This window comes from Podarcis pityusensis, assembly GCF_964106645.2.
Source record: "Podarcis pityusensis genome assembly, chromosome: 17".
In the NCBI taxonomy this organism is placed as follows: domain Eukaryota; kingdom Metazoa; phylum Chordata; class Lepidosauria; order Squamata; family Lacertidae; genus Podarcis; species Podarcis pityusensis.
In genome coordinates this window covers 27,387,756-27,402,665 of record NC_138042.1, presented here as the reverse complement: position 1 = coordinate 27,402,665, position 14,910 = coordinate 27,387,756, and the positions used below count along the sequence as shown (strand labels likewise).

Below are 14,910 nucleotides of genomic sequence, written 5' to 3'. Positions count from 1 at the left end.
GTCTCAGTGGTTTAGACTACAGCACCACCCGCCTCCCTCAGGTGATTGACAGATGGGCAGCCCCAACCCTGGGATGGGAGAGAGAAGAATCAGGCCTGTTGGCTGAGTCCAGTTCCCCACTGCTGCTCTAAAATGTATCCTCAGTGCTGTTATGATACCACCACATTGCGGAGTTTATATTCCCTCCCCTGCTTTTCAAACGTGAAAGTAGAGTTTAAGTGCAGAACATCAAGCTAACCCTCGAGCTCCAGTTATCCATGTTTCTACTTAAACCTAAAGCAGATCTGATGAGGCTTAAGCAGCAGGGGGCATTAAGGCTTTGTTGCATCCCCCCCCCCCACCATCAGACAAACAATACTATTTGAACATGCCATTCTGTTTGCTTACTCCCCCCCCCTCCGCCAATTTCCCCAAGAAGGGCTAGGATTTCATTTAATCTTCTCCCCACGGCTGGCTTTATTATTCTGCATAGCAACCCAAAGTATTCCCTCGACTGGGAAGGTGAAAGGTGGTGGCAACTGTGTGTCTACTCAGAAGTAAATTAGGGCCATATCCTGCTAAACAGTGCAAGGTTTCTGTGAAGTGGAACTTCCCCACTCTCTTCTCCCCTATGTGCCCCTGGCATGCCCCAAAATTGGGTTGGGGGAACCCCCAGGACATATTTGGGGCAGAAGAGAGTGTGAGGAATATTCCATTGCACAGCTAAAAGCATACCCTCCAACATTTCCTTGATGAAAATAGGGGTGTCCTGTTTAATAATAATAATAATATTCCACCCATATGACTGTGTTGCCCAACCACTCAGGATGGCTACACACACACACACACACACACACACACACACACACACAACATAACATAACAACATAACATAACAACAACACTATACAGGGACTATACAGGGCTGCCTTCAGATGTCTTCTAAAGGTTATGTAGTTACAGTGGTACCTCAGGTTACATACGCTTCAGGTTACAGACTCCGCTAACCCAGATATAGTACCTCGGGTTAAGAACTTTGCTTCAGGATGAGAACAGAAATCATGCTCCGGCGGCACAGCGGCAGCAGGAGGCCCCATTAGCTAAAGTGGTGCTTCAGGTTAAGAACAGTTTCAGGTTAAGAACGGACCTCCGGAACGAATTAAGTACTTAACCTGAGGTACCACTGTACTTATCTCCTTGGTTCGGGAGTCGCATAACTCCATACCCTCAGATTAAATTAGGGACATCCTGCCATACTCTCCAACTTTTCTCTGATGGAAATAGGGACGTCCTAAGGAAAAGTGGGACATTCCATGATCAGATCAGAAACTGGGACGGTTTCTGTAAATCCGGGACTGTTTCTGGAAAACAAAGACACTTGGAGGGTCTGTAAAGTTCTGCCTGTAGAAAAAAATTGATCTGATGAGAATGCCACAATGGTGAGTGCTTTTGTAAAGCCCTCCAGAGGAACAAAGATAAGTGATTTCTTGTTTTTGGAGCAAGCTATTATCAGAGTAATTCTGCCTTATTTATGATAGTTCTTCTGCAATGTAGAACGCACAAGGTTTGTCAGCAGGGGGCATTCCTGTTCTATCCAAGCCACAGCCAACATTGACACAGAAATGGCCTGCAATGTTAAACAAGCAGCAGGAGCAGCAAAATATTTTCCCGCACCCTCATAAAATCTACATGAATATGTCACAGTTGAATTGCATTAAAATGAAAATCAGAGCTGGGGATGCCTTTCAGTTGCTTTAGGTTAAAACCACACCAGCATGGGGTTTATTATTTCTTCTTCTCCTTGTTATGATGTTAAGGCTGCTTGAGAACAAATATGCTCAGTTGGTCGTAATTTTATTTTAGATGCCTCTCTCCCCATCCCATCTTTGAATAAAGGGAATGATTAACAACCGTGCAATCCTATATAGGAAGTTGCTCCCAGTGGGTTGTATGCAAAATAGCACTAAGTAATGCATCCCATCAGTGTTAGGATTTACAGTTGAGAACAGGGCTTCCCCCCAGTGATCCAAATTCACCTGGTACCTTTTGCACCTGGCTGTCGGCCGCTTGCAACCAAGTGAAGACCCCCGCTCTTGACTATTTTCACACACTAGCAACATGTGCTGTAGAATTCTATCCATTACAGTGGAACCTCGGATTACATACGCTTCAGGTTACATATGCTTCAGGTTACAGACTCCGCTAACCCAGAAATATTACCTCAGGTTACGAACTTTGCTTCAGTATGAGAACAGAAATCGTGCTCCGGCGGCACGGCAGCAGCAGGAGGCCCCATTAGCTAAAGTGGTGCTTCAGGTTAAGAACAGTTTCAGGTTAAGAACAGACCTCCGGAACAAATTAAGTACTTAACCTGAGGTACTATTTTATCTGCACAATCAGAATGAATTTCAGGAACCAAAAAGTTGTACAGTGGTAACTTGGCTGTCGAACTTAATCCGTTCCAGGAGTCTGTTTGACCCCTGGAACCTTTCAAAAACCAAGGCACGGCTTCCGATTGGCTCCAGGAGCTTCCTGCACTCAATCAGAAGCTGCAGAAGCTGCGTCGAAAGTTCGGTTTTCAAAAAACGTTTGCAAACCGGAACACTCAGTTCTGTGTTTGCGGCGATCGGGAGTCAATTTGTTTGGGAGCCAAGCCGTCCAACAACCAAGGTACTACTATATTGGAAAAATATGACTTTCAAGCTGTCTGACCCCAAAATGGCAACTAAACATTCCGTTTTGGTGACTGGTTTAAGGAGCCATTTGATGCCTAACATATATATCTGAGTTTCTAACACTGCTCATTCCCCCATGAACCCCTTAAGTGAATCCCACAGTGAGAGCCAGTGTGGTGTAGTGGTTAAAAGCAGTGGACTCATAACCTGGTGAACCGGGTTCGCGTCTCCGCTCCTCCACATGCAGCTGCTGGGTGACCTTGGGCTAGTCACACTTCTTTGAAGTCTCTCAGCCCCACTCACCTCACAGAGTGCTTGTTGTGGCGGAGGGAGGGAAAGGAGAATGTTAGCCGCTTTGAGACTCCTTAAGGGGAGTGAAAGGCGGGATATAAAATCCAAACTCTTCTTCTCTTCTTCTTAAATTTGTTCTAGGGGTCTCCCCAATCTCCTGGAGCAGATTGTGCAACCAGGAATCTTTGCATTGATGGGTATATCAAGTTGGATACTTCCATGGAGTTCAATGGACCTCCCATGAAAGGGCTCCAGCTTTAGTCCGTTTACATTTGAATGCACAGAATAGAGTAGAGTAGGGAACCTTTGGCTGTCTGGATGTTGCTAGACTCCACATTTTGTCACCACCAGCTAATATGGCAAATGGGATGATAGGAGTTGGAGATCCATCACATTTGGAGGGCCACAGGTTCCCTAACTCTGATTGATGGGCTCTCATCTTGCACTTGTTTCACTCTTCAGACCTTGGCATGTCTCAAAGCACATCCACAGTAGAAACAGATGCAACTGGCTGGCACGTTGTGTCAGTCTTTATAGCAGGGGTGAGGAACCTGTGGCTCTCCATAAATTGCTGGGGCTGCATCTCCCATAATCCCAAACTATTGGCCCTGCTGGCTGGGTCTGATGAGAAGTGGAGTTCAACATGTGGAAGTTCTCCACTCCTGCCCCAGGGGATAGTGACAGGGCTGGGACACTGGGAACATTTGTTTAGAACATGTGCAGAGGAGGGCAACCAAGATGATCAAGGATCTGGAAACCAAGCCTCATGAGATTGAAGGAGCTGGGTGTGTTAGCCTGGAAAAGAGGAGACTGAGAGGTGATATGATGGTCATCTTCAAATACCTCAAGGGCTGCCATGTGGAAGAGGGAACAAGCTTTTCTCCTGCTCTGGAGGGTAGGACTCAGACCGATGGCTCCAAGTAACAAGAAAGGAGATTCCAACTGAACATCAGGAGAAACTTTCTGACAGCAAGAGCTGTTCAACAGTGGAATGGTCTCGCTTGGACTCTCCTTCCTTGGAGGTTCTGTAAGTAGAGGTTGGATGGTCATCTGCCATGGATGCTGTAGTGGGTTGGACTTGATGACCCTTGGGGTCCCTTCCAACTCTACAATTCTTTGATTCCATGGTTGACCCCAATCCCTGCACATGTGTACAGTCAACACAATTTGGCCATTGAATCATAGAATCATAGAATCATAGAATCATAGAATCATAGAATCATAGAGTTGGAAGAGACCACAAGGGCCATCGAGTCCAACCCCCTGCCAAGCAGAGGCCTTCTGCATTATTTCTATCACCTCATTAGCTGATGCACGCAATAATGTGTCTGAATCCTTCTCTCATTAGTTTTCTCAAATCTTCCAGTGCCACTACAATCTCTTGTGCCTTGTAATATTTTACAGTTTCATTTCCACTGACAATTAACTTTAATAGCTTATCACAATTTGCCACTTGTTTTAAATCTCAGGCTTGCTCCCCTGCAATTGCATAAACTCCCCCCGAGACAGTTTTGAAGCCTCCTTGAAAACATATATATTCCTGCTAATAAGCCCTACCATACTGCTAAAACCTTCAGGTAACAACTCTCTTTATCTTACCAAATTAGGGCTCCCGAGTGCTTCCAGCGAATCTAAAATGACTGGAGCAACTATATCCATCCCTGCATTAAATTTGAAATGTGAGTACTTCTACCTTACTTCATGCTTGGAAACCCACCGATTCTACCCAGAAACAGACAAATCTGTCAGTTTTTTGCTTCTCCTTTTTCCAGTCGTAAGATCAGGTTTACCACATTTCCACACCAGTTTGCATTTTTAAAAAAAAATAATAATAATAATAATAATAATAATAATAATAATAATAATAATAGGTCTTATGCATTTCAGCAACCATTTCTCAGAATATACATTTTTTTTTGTATGCAAGTCTGCCGAATGCTCATATTTTTGCAAGCAGTTTTCTTAATATAATGCATTCTTGTATATCATTTTTATGCACACCTTTCTGTCTAATATACCTCTCCAACAATCTGTAATGTTTTTCCATTCCACAGGAGGGCCGAAGATGACCAGGCTATCACACAAGTTCCATGGGGTGTCGAAAGCTACAATTTAAATGCATCTGCCCTATATTTTTAAATTTATTACATTGAAATTTAGTACATTGAAATTCAACCTTTCCTTCAAGAAATGATGTTTGGTTGTCTCCCTACCAATCTGACCCTCACAACAACCCTGTGAGGCAGGTCCTACTCCCAACACCTTAGCCAGTGCACCGCATTGTGTTCAGATGTATTTTATAATGGCCAATCAGCTCATGAGTGCCAAAATATTGGACCAAGGAAGGCGGAGTGTACATAAAAGCCATTTCAGTCATATTCGAACACCGATTCTTACTTGTACACACTGTCGCCCTCAGCACATTTTCATTCAGTTAAAAACCCTGATCCTTCATAAAATGGGGAAAAAAGGAATACTGTCCTTCCTAATAACTCTCTGATTTGAATACTGCACTTAGCCTGAGAAGAAAATCCCCAACGTAGTGCCTGATCTCACAGGGTTTGCCGTTTCATGGGATCATAAAACTGTAAATCTGGAGGGGGGAAGGGAAAGCCTCAAAGGCCAAGCAGACTTCTGTGGTGTCACAGAGAAAGCCACGGAGATTACCCTCCAGAGGCCATTCCATCCTGGCTCACTTCCAAGATTTTTATTGACAGAAAACCATAGTCTGGGGCAGCACTCAATTACAGTGATTACTTTTTTACCTTTTAGCCACGAGTGGCGACCATTCACTTATACGGGAAGAAAATTCCTCCAAGATATATATATATTCAGTCAACAAGACTGTTGGAAGGAAGGGGGAAACTTGGTGAGGGGCAGGAGGAGGAAAGGGAGCACGTTTCTTCTTTCCCCCATTTCAACATCTGCACATGTCTACTTTCAGTTCGGTGTCTCTGTCACAATATGCAGGGCACGCCAATGTGGTATTCGCAGGCGCCAATGCTCTTGCCAAAACCTTCCACAGTGCCTGTGAGGAAGTCTCAGAAAATAGCCCCTCAAAATTCCCAGCACATGAGAGACTGGCTGATAGGGCTGGGCGATAATGATGATGATGATGATGATGATTTATACCCCCTCCCATCTGGGCGGCTCCCAACAGAATATTAAAAACACAATAAAGCATCAAACATTAAAAGCTTCCCTAAACAGGACTGCCTTTAGATTTATTCTAAAAGTCAGATAGTTGTTAATTTCCTTGACATCTGATGGGAGGGCATTCCACAGGGTGGGTGCCACTACTGAGAAGGCCCTTTGCCTGGTTGATATATTGTCCAAAACTGGTACCTCGGGTTACAGACGCTTCAGGTTACAGACTCCGCTAACCCAGAAATAGTACCTCGGGTTAAGAACTTTGCTTCAGGATGAGAAAAGAAATCGTGCAGCAGCGGCAGCAGGAGGCCCCATTAGCTAAAGTGGTACCTCAGGTTAAGAACAGTTTCAAGTTAAGAATGGATGTCTGGAACGAATTAAGTTCTTAACCCGAGGTACCACTGTATTGTGATATTGGTTTCATAATTTTTGACCTGGCAATATATTGTGAATCATAATATGTGTGTATGTGTGCTAAGCAAAAATCAGAACGTGGGGAAAAACGCGAGGCCAGCCAATGCCTCTATATAGCTCCATCCTTATTTCAGACATTATGATATATCAGTATATCGTGATATTTAACTGGTGATATATTGTGATGCTGAAAACCAGATATCGCCTAGCCCTACTGACTGCCTGTTCTTCTAGCTTGGTTCCTGTTTGTACTTGCTCAGCCTCTGCTACGTGCCCCCACAGGAGCCATTTTGTATTATGCCCCTACCCACCCTGTGGCAGCCATTTCGTGACTGGCACCATACACTTTTTCAAAATTCCGAATGTGCCCACTGGTCCTGAAATGTTGGCGATTCTCATTGCAGAGCTGGGGCTACTCTGATTATGTGCTGGCCTGCTACATCCTGGCAAAACTATATATTTTATTTTCTAAATTCTCCTGGCAACACTTTGCACATTTCATAATTTAATTCAGGGTTCAATAATTTGGCAGCGTGCAATAATTTTGCGTTGTGCTCAGCAAAGCATAATGAGTTTCCATTTAATTGTCTGTGGTCTTTTAAATTTTGTTTTGCATAGCAGAATCGGCATTAGCAGCTTTGACATCGCAGCACAAAAGTTAAAGCGCTGCCCTTTCCCCAAACATTTTTTTGCAAAATGTCCTGACAGTGTCCCCGAGAGCCATGGTGTGCTGACTGGTGACATTTCGCTGTACAAATGGCCCATAAAAAACTATTAAATCTGTCTTCTGCTCTGAAAGGCATTTTAACTTAATGGCCATTTTCACTTTTCTTGGAATTGTGGGGAGAGGAAACCATTCCTCACACGATGCCAACTGACACAAGCATCTGGTTTAGTGAGGTAATATATCTTCTTGAGATTTCTCAGTAGTATTTCGAAACATCTGAAGCAAGACCAGTTGCCAAAATTTGCTGCTGTTGCTTCCCACCCGCCCCATTTTGGAGACCACTTCATTCAATGGTCTGATCAATTTTAGGCGCAGGACTTTAAAAAGCTTAATAATGTGTGGTATTTCACTTCATAATGTGTGTATGGGCCCTCCTGCACTCGCAACCCGCCATTTAGACCACTTTGCTTCAAAATATGGCAAGGCAGTCCTGCTGGCCAAGGTTGGTGGAAGACATTTTGGTGCCTGAGAAAGAACAGGAAATTTTAGCTACCCCCTTCTCCCATTCACAGTACACCAGCAGCCTGTGATAGAAATTCAGATATATAAACTAGGCACCAAATGGTACATCAGGGGTAGGTAACCTCATGCCCAGGGGATCAGTGTGGCCCCTCAGTCCTCCCAACACGCCCCTTGATGTTAGGGAATCATTCTGCCAGAAACAAGTAGATAGTTTCTAGAAGGTTCCAGAGATTTTTCCTTTAGATATGGGAGTGGCACTCTGAGCTTAATTAGCATCAGCTGGAATTGGCAATAAGAAGAAGATCACCCAGTTTCGTATTTTGCAGATGCCTGATAGGAAAAGTCTGTCCGAAGTGTGTTGCTTGTAAAATCTGCTGAAGGACTGTTTTCTGTAATTTATGACATGTGGCAGATAAGAAAGATTTCAGTAATTATTTAATGAAACAAGCCCCCACATCTAAAATTTGGTTGTGTTTGGAATAATTCCGTAAACAGAGATACATCGCTTCCTCATACCAAGATGAGGAGAAAACATTAAACACGGTGTGTGTGTCTCTGTGTGTGTAGTAAAGTAAAACGAACTGTTACAAGGTAGATGGAAGTCCACAATTAAAGTATGTAAAGAGATTCAATCCATAAGGAAAGGTATCATATACAAGAAAAGCCATTATAGGACTGAATCATATTAAATAGTATCTAACAAAAGATACGTATTGAATTTGTTTTTGTTTTCGTCACTGTCTTTGTTTGGTCTGTTTTTGTTTTTTGTTTCCTTTTTCCTTTTCTTTTTATATACGTTGAGAAGTAAGGTTTTTAAGTCTGACATTATTTTATTTATATACAAGTATGTATTTGTTATCTATGTATTTATTTGTATGTTTGAAATAAAAAATTGTAATTAAAAAGAAAGAAAGAAAAAGAAGAAAGACTTTTGTTTGAAAGTGTACCGTTAATTGCTGTTTATTTTAACAGTCGAAAATATCTTTGCTACCGTAATGCCTGTACCCAGTCTGGGAATAAAATCTCTGGACCGAGGCTTCACAGAGTTTGTGAGTCATCTATAAAACAACAACTTTGTCATTGTTCACCACTTCCGTGAGAGAAAGAAGGTTAACTCTGCTAAACAGTTTAAAAGAGGTCCTACCTAACCAACCAGTATCTGCGCAGTCCAAATGTGTGTGGACCTCTAATGTTAAGTGGTGGGTTGACATAGCAGCCGGCACAGCGATTTCTTCAAGTAGCTCTTTATTATGGTAAGCTGGAATAGAACTAACTGCGAACAGCTCAGCCGGCCTGTATTTATAGGCAGCCGGCTGTCAACATTGTAACCACAACAGCCCAGAGTTCCCGCCTAAAATAACTGCCGCGGACCTGAGTGAAAACTATCTACAGACCTGAGTGAAAACTATATACAGTATCCCCCTGTTGGCCCAGGGTGAAACTACACTACATAACACCCCTCCCCACCGAGATAAGGCGTTAGTTACAATCGTAATGGTTTCCTTATATACAGCACTACGCGTAATGGTTCAATTAAGCACAAAAGCATATCGGTTACATTTCCCATACTTAGACCAACAGTGATACCTGTCCAACAACATAGCCCTTTAAATAAGTTGGGCGCTTGGAAACTCTGCCAGACCGCCGGGGACTGGTAGCCAAGTCCGGAGGGCCACACAGTTCTCGCTGAGGCTGTGGTGCGACCCTAGGTGGCGTTGGAACCAACTCCCCTGGATCCGCTGCTGTGGGTGGAGCCTCCGCAAGTGGAGTGGTCTGAGTCTGTTCTGAAACGGCTTGGTTCGGCTCCACGCTGGCAGTTTGTGAGGGAGGTGTAGGTGGGGCCTCGCCATCTGTACGTGTCTCTTCTGGAGCCGCAAGCGCAGTTGGGGGCACCTCGGTAGTGTCCAAGTCCCCAACCCTGCGCCTAAGCTGGTCTATGTGCCGTCGCCACAAGCGTCCGTCTTCGAGTGCCACCTGGTACGAGCGAGGTCCAGTGACTCCCACTACTGTGGCTGGCACCCAAGGGATGTCCCCCACATAGTTCCGGGCAAAGACCTGGTTTCCTGGGACAAATGACCGTGGTGCGTTGGCACAGCCTGGGGGTTCAGCCACGGCAAAGTCTGGGTGTAGCCGGTCGAGCGGTGACCTGAGGCGGCGGCCCATAAGCAGTTCAGCAGGACTCCTCCCTGTGGCCGCATGAGGGGTGATGTGTTGCACGAACAAGTATTCGGCGACCCGCTCATGCCAGTCTCCCCGGTCCAGGCGCGCCAGTGCCTCTTTTGTCGAGCGCACCATTCTTTCCGCTTGCCCGTTGCTGGATGGATGAAAAGGTGCCGTTAGGGCATGGCGGATGCCCAGTCCCAAAAGATACCGCTCAAACGTGCCTGACGTGAACTGCGGTCCGTTGTCAGAGACAAGGACATCAGGACACCCATGCGTTGCAAACAGGCCTCGCAGCACCCGGATGACAGCTTCGGTAGTGGTGGAGGGCATCAGGGCGACCTCCAGCCATTTGGAATAGGCGTCCACCACTACCATAAAGGTCCGGCCGTGAAAGGGGCCAGCCAGATCGATGTGCACCCTCGACCAGGGTGTCTTTGGCGTCTCCCAGGTGTGTCCCTTAGCTGCCGGTGGTGCAGGCCTCGACTCCTGGCACGCTTGACAGGCGGACACCCAGGCAGTGATGGCATCGTCCATATTAGGCCACCAGACGTAACACCGAGCCAACGCCTTCATTTTGACAATTCCCGGGTGGCCAACGTGCAGAGCCTCCAGGACGCGCTGACGGAGTCCCTGGGGAATCACGACGCGGTCTCCCCACAGCAGGCAGCCACGATGAGCTGAGAGTTCATGTTGTCTGGTTGCGAAGGGCTGGAACTCCGATGCAAAAGGCCCTTGTGGCCACCCCCTCCACACCCAGTTGAGCACCCGGCTGATGGTGCGATCCTGGGCAGATGCGGAGGCCACAGTGGCAGCCGATACAGGCGCTGCCGGAAGATCCTCAATCAGAAGGAGCGATGAAGCTGGAGCCGGGTCTTCCACAAATGCTGGAAGAGGGCAACGGCTGAGGGCGTCGGCATGGCCCATCGATTTCCCCGGGCGATGGATGAGCCGGTAGTGGTAGGCAGCCAGGAAAACAGTCCATCGCAGCATGCGTGGTGAGAGGACCGGTGGAGTTGGACGATCACCGGCGAGGAGGCCCAGGAGTGGCTTGTGGTCAGTGATGAGGTCAAAAGTCCTGCCATAGAGGTATTCATGGAACCTCTTCACTCCAGCCACAAGTGCCAATGCCTCCTTGTCGAGCTGGCTGTAATTCCGTTCCATCGGAGATAGTGTCCTGGAAAAGTAGGCGAGCGGTGCTTCTCTTCCATCTGGAAAACGGTGACTAAGGACAGCACCGATGCCAAAAGGTGAGGCGTCGCAGGCAAGGACCAGCGGCCTGGATTCACTGTACTGTACCAGCACACTGTCTGAAGAAAGGAGAGCCTTGACCGCGTTGAAGGCCGCCGTCTCCCGATGACCCCAGGCCCAAGGCGTCTTAGTGCTAAGGAGTCGGTGAAGAGGCTCAGCCACTGTGGCTTTGTGGGGCAGGAACATGTTATAAAAGTTCAGCAGCCCCAGGAATGCCTGCAACTCCGTTTTGTTCTTTGGGGTGGGGGCCTGCTGGATAGCGCGGATCTTGGATGTGGTTGGATGAAGACCGGAGGCATCGATAAGATAGCCCAGGAACTCTACCTGTGGAACGGCGATCTGGCACTTCTCCCTCTTTACCTTGAGCCCGGCCTCCTGGAACCTGGTCAGCACGGCACGGAGGCGCTCCAACAGCTGCTGGTGTGAGTCTGCAGACACCAAGACGTCATCAAAATATGGTACCACGCCCGGAAGCCCTTGCAGGAGACGCTCCATAAGGCTTTGGAAGATGCCAGGAGCCACACTCACCCCGAACTGCAACCGGCGGCAACGGAAAGCCCCCCGGTGGGTGACGATCGTCTGGGCTTCAGCAGTGGCATCATCGACTGGCAGTTGTTGATAGGCTTGGGCAAGGTCCAGCTTAGCGAAGACCTTACCCTCACCCAGGGAATGCAGCAGGTGTTGGACAACAGGAACCGGATAAGCGTGCTGCTGAAGTGCCTTGTTGATCGTGCACTTGTAGTCAGCGCAGATTCTCACCGACCCATCTGGCTTGACAGGCGTGACGATGGGGGTTTCCCACTTTGCGTGGTCAACCGGCTCCAAAACTCCTTGGGCGATCAGTTTGTCCAGTTGTTCATCCACCTTAGCCTTGAGAGCAAAGGGAACCCGGCGTGGCTTTAGCTTGATGGGGGCGACTTGTGGATCAAGGCTAAAGGAGATGGGCGTACCTGTATATTGGCCCAAGGTGCCGTCAAAAACCTCGGCAAAGTCTTTGACCAGACCCTCAGTCTCTGCGTTAGAGATGCAGTTGATGCCGGTGACTTCCAGGCCGAGGGCATCAAACCAGTCTAGCCCTAGGAGGCTTGGCCGCTGACCTTCGACCACCACCAACCGGAGCAGGCCCGAAAAATCCTTGAAGGCGATCCGGAACCGGCCAACGCCTACCACGGGAATGTCGTTTCCCTGGTAGTCTCTCAGGTGTACGCGGTGAGTCGAGTTGCCTTTTGGACACTCTGGGTACCAGTCTTTTGATGGTGCTCCATGACACGATGAACAGGGCAGACCCGGTGTCGATCTCCATGTCACATGGAGCTCCTTCAATGAGCACCGTGACGTTCAGCTTGCGTCGCGTAGGCGAGTCGGTTTGGCCAATCGTGGTTCCAGACGGGCAGCGGCAGTTGGTGAGAGCGAAACAACTTTCCTTGGCAGACTGGAGTGAAGACTTGGACTTGCGAATCGATGAAGGGGGGGTGTCAGACGGAGCCGATCGGCAGACCTTAGCGATGTGGCCCCTTCTGGAACACTTCCTACAGATGGCGTCTCTGAATCGACACTTGGCACGGGAATGGTTGCCTCCGCAGCCAGCACATTCCGGTTGGCCCTTGGACTTCTGTTGGAACTTCCTGCGCTCCCGCTTTGTCTGGTGCACGTCATCGTCTTCACTGGAGGATGCCTCCTCACTGCTGGCCTTTTCATGATGCACCGGAACTGGCTCCCTAGCAAGACGCGGGCTGCTGGACTTGCGGATCTCCTGAGCGTTCAGCAGCTTCTGAGGCCACAGCCTCCTCAATGGCTTTCTGTAGCGTGAGGTCTGGCTTGGCTAGGAGGCGCCGTTGCAGATGGATGTCCCGGACCCCGCAGACGATTCGATCCATCAGGGCATCGTCTAAGTCTCGGAACTCACAGTGCATTGCAGCCTGTCGCAGGGCGGTGGTGTAGTTGTTGATTGACTCCCCCTCTGCCTGGTTCCGGTGGTAGAACGCATGGCGGGCAGCAATCTTGGACGGCTTTGGTGCGTAGTGGTTGCGGAGCTTCTCTTGGATCGTGTCCCATGGTGTTGCCTGGACTGCTTCAGGCGCAACCAACGCTCGGGCCGTCTCAAACACCTCAGGCCCACAGAGGCTGAGGAATAGGCCCCGCTTCCGCTCCTGTGATACTTCTGTCAACTCGTTGGCTTGGAGGTAGCAGTCGAACCGAGCGAGGTAGGAGTCCCATGATTCAGAGGCTGGCGCAAACGGCGGTAGAGGCACAAGTGAAGCCATGATTCCGATGCCGGCGTGAAGGGCGATGGATGGAACACAGTGCTCTAGCCAGAACAGTCAGCTCTGAATTGGTTCTGCCCAGTGATTTCGCTCAGTGATTTCGCTCTGTGATTCAGCTCAGTGATTCAGCTCAGTTCAGAGGCTGGCCGCATCTGGCTGTGCTCTGATGTCCATCAATCCCACCTTCGTCGCCAGTGTTAAGTGGTGGGTTGACATAGCAGCCGGCACAGCGATTTCTTCAAGTAGCTCTTTATTATGGTAAGCTGGAATAGAACTAACTGCGAACAGCTCAGCCGGCCTGTATTTATAGGCAGCCGGCTGTCAACATTGTAACCACAACAGCCCAGAGTTCCCGCCTAAAATAACTGCCGCGGACCTGAGTGAAAACTATCTACAGACCTGAGTGAAAACTATATACAGTATCCCCCTGTTGGCCCAGGGTGAAACTACACTACATAACATCTAATACTTGAAACTTCCCACTGGCCACATCTGCAGTGGCTCTGCATCATGCCCCAAGTGCTTTTGCCCGACTGGACTGTGTCTCTATGGGCTCTGATGATGCCTCTTGCTTGTCTACATGGAGGGTTGTGTGAGAGTGAATAACAGGATGGGAACCGTGGTTAAAACCAGTAGCTGCTTAATCTGTTTCAATCTGCTTAAATGTCTTGTGCTTGTTGTCCCCTAGATATTTGGCTAAATTGGAAATGATAATTTCTGTCATTGTAGTTTTGCTTGTTTACCTCATAATAGAAAGGTTGAGTTTGCTGTTTATTGGATGTTTATATGAATTTGTAATTTTCGTCTGTAACCTGTTTAGTTTCATTGCTTTGTTCCCGCTCCGGGGTTGAAAACATTGGACCTTGAGTACTTAAAGAAGCAACAAAGTGAACTGGACTCCTTGGTAGGTTTTGAATAAACACTCACAAACTTTTTATTGACAATAACCAGTCAGATAAATTAAGGATTTATACAATTTTGTAACATGCAGAGAATAGCATTTGTAGAGAAACCAGAGATTGGGGCTGAGGGAAGTCGGGGGGGAGGGGAGGGGGGAATGGGGGGAATTAAGGATATGTTTTAAGATACAGTGGTACCTCGGGTTAAGTACTTAATTCGTTCCGGAGGTCCGTTCTTAACCTGAAACTGTTCTTAACCTGAAGTACCACTTTAGCTAATGGGGCCTCCTACTGCTGCCATGCCGCCGGAGCACATTTTCTATTCTCATCCTGAAGCAAAGTTCTTAAGCCGAGGTACTATTTCTGGGTTAGCGGAGTCTGTAACCTGAAGCGTATGTAACCTGAGGTACCACTGTAATATGTTTTGTTCAAATTCCTAATAAAAAAATATTTTTTTTTTTAAAAAAAAAACATTGGACCTTGGACCAGACTGCCCTGCAAATAAGAGGACTGGCCTCCGTAATATATAGGACATGTGGCCATCCTACTTTTCTATGACCTTAGTATTGTTGTGTTGTCAGCACTAAATAGAAATGAAGAGAAATGTAATTTTCCACCCAGTTATAAGCACAACTGTT

The 14,910-nt window shown here is 47.5% G+C and overlaps 1 protein-coding gene across 5 annotated transcripts in view; it reads right to left on the bottom strand.

The window, feature by feature from the left end:
- The window catches only part of PLPPR1 (phospholipid phosphatase related 1), a 168,073-nt gene that overhangs the window by 21,877 nt on the left and 131,286 nt on the right, over window positions 1–14,910 (bottom strand). Inside the window, exon 1 of one of the 5 annotated variants that reach the window (XM_080986962.1) lies at window positions 5,711–5,732. The exons of the other annotated variants lie outside the window; for them this stretch is intronic. The gene's annotated coding sequence lies outside the window, so the exon portion shown is untranslated. Of the gene's footprint in view, window positions 1–5,710; window positions 5,733–14,910 lie in introns of those variants that run through there. 5 annotated transcript variants of the gene reach the window in all.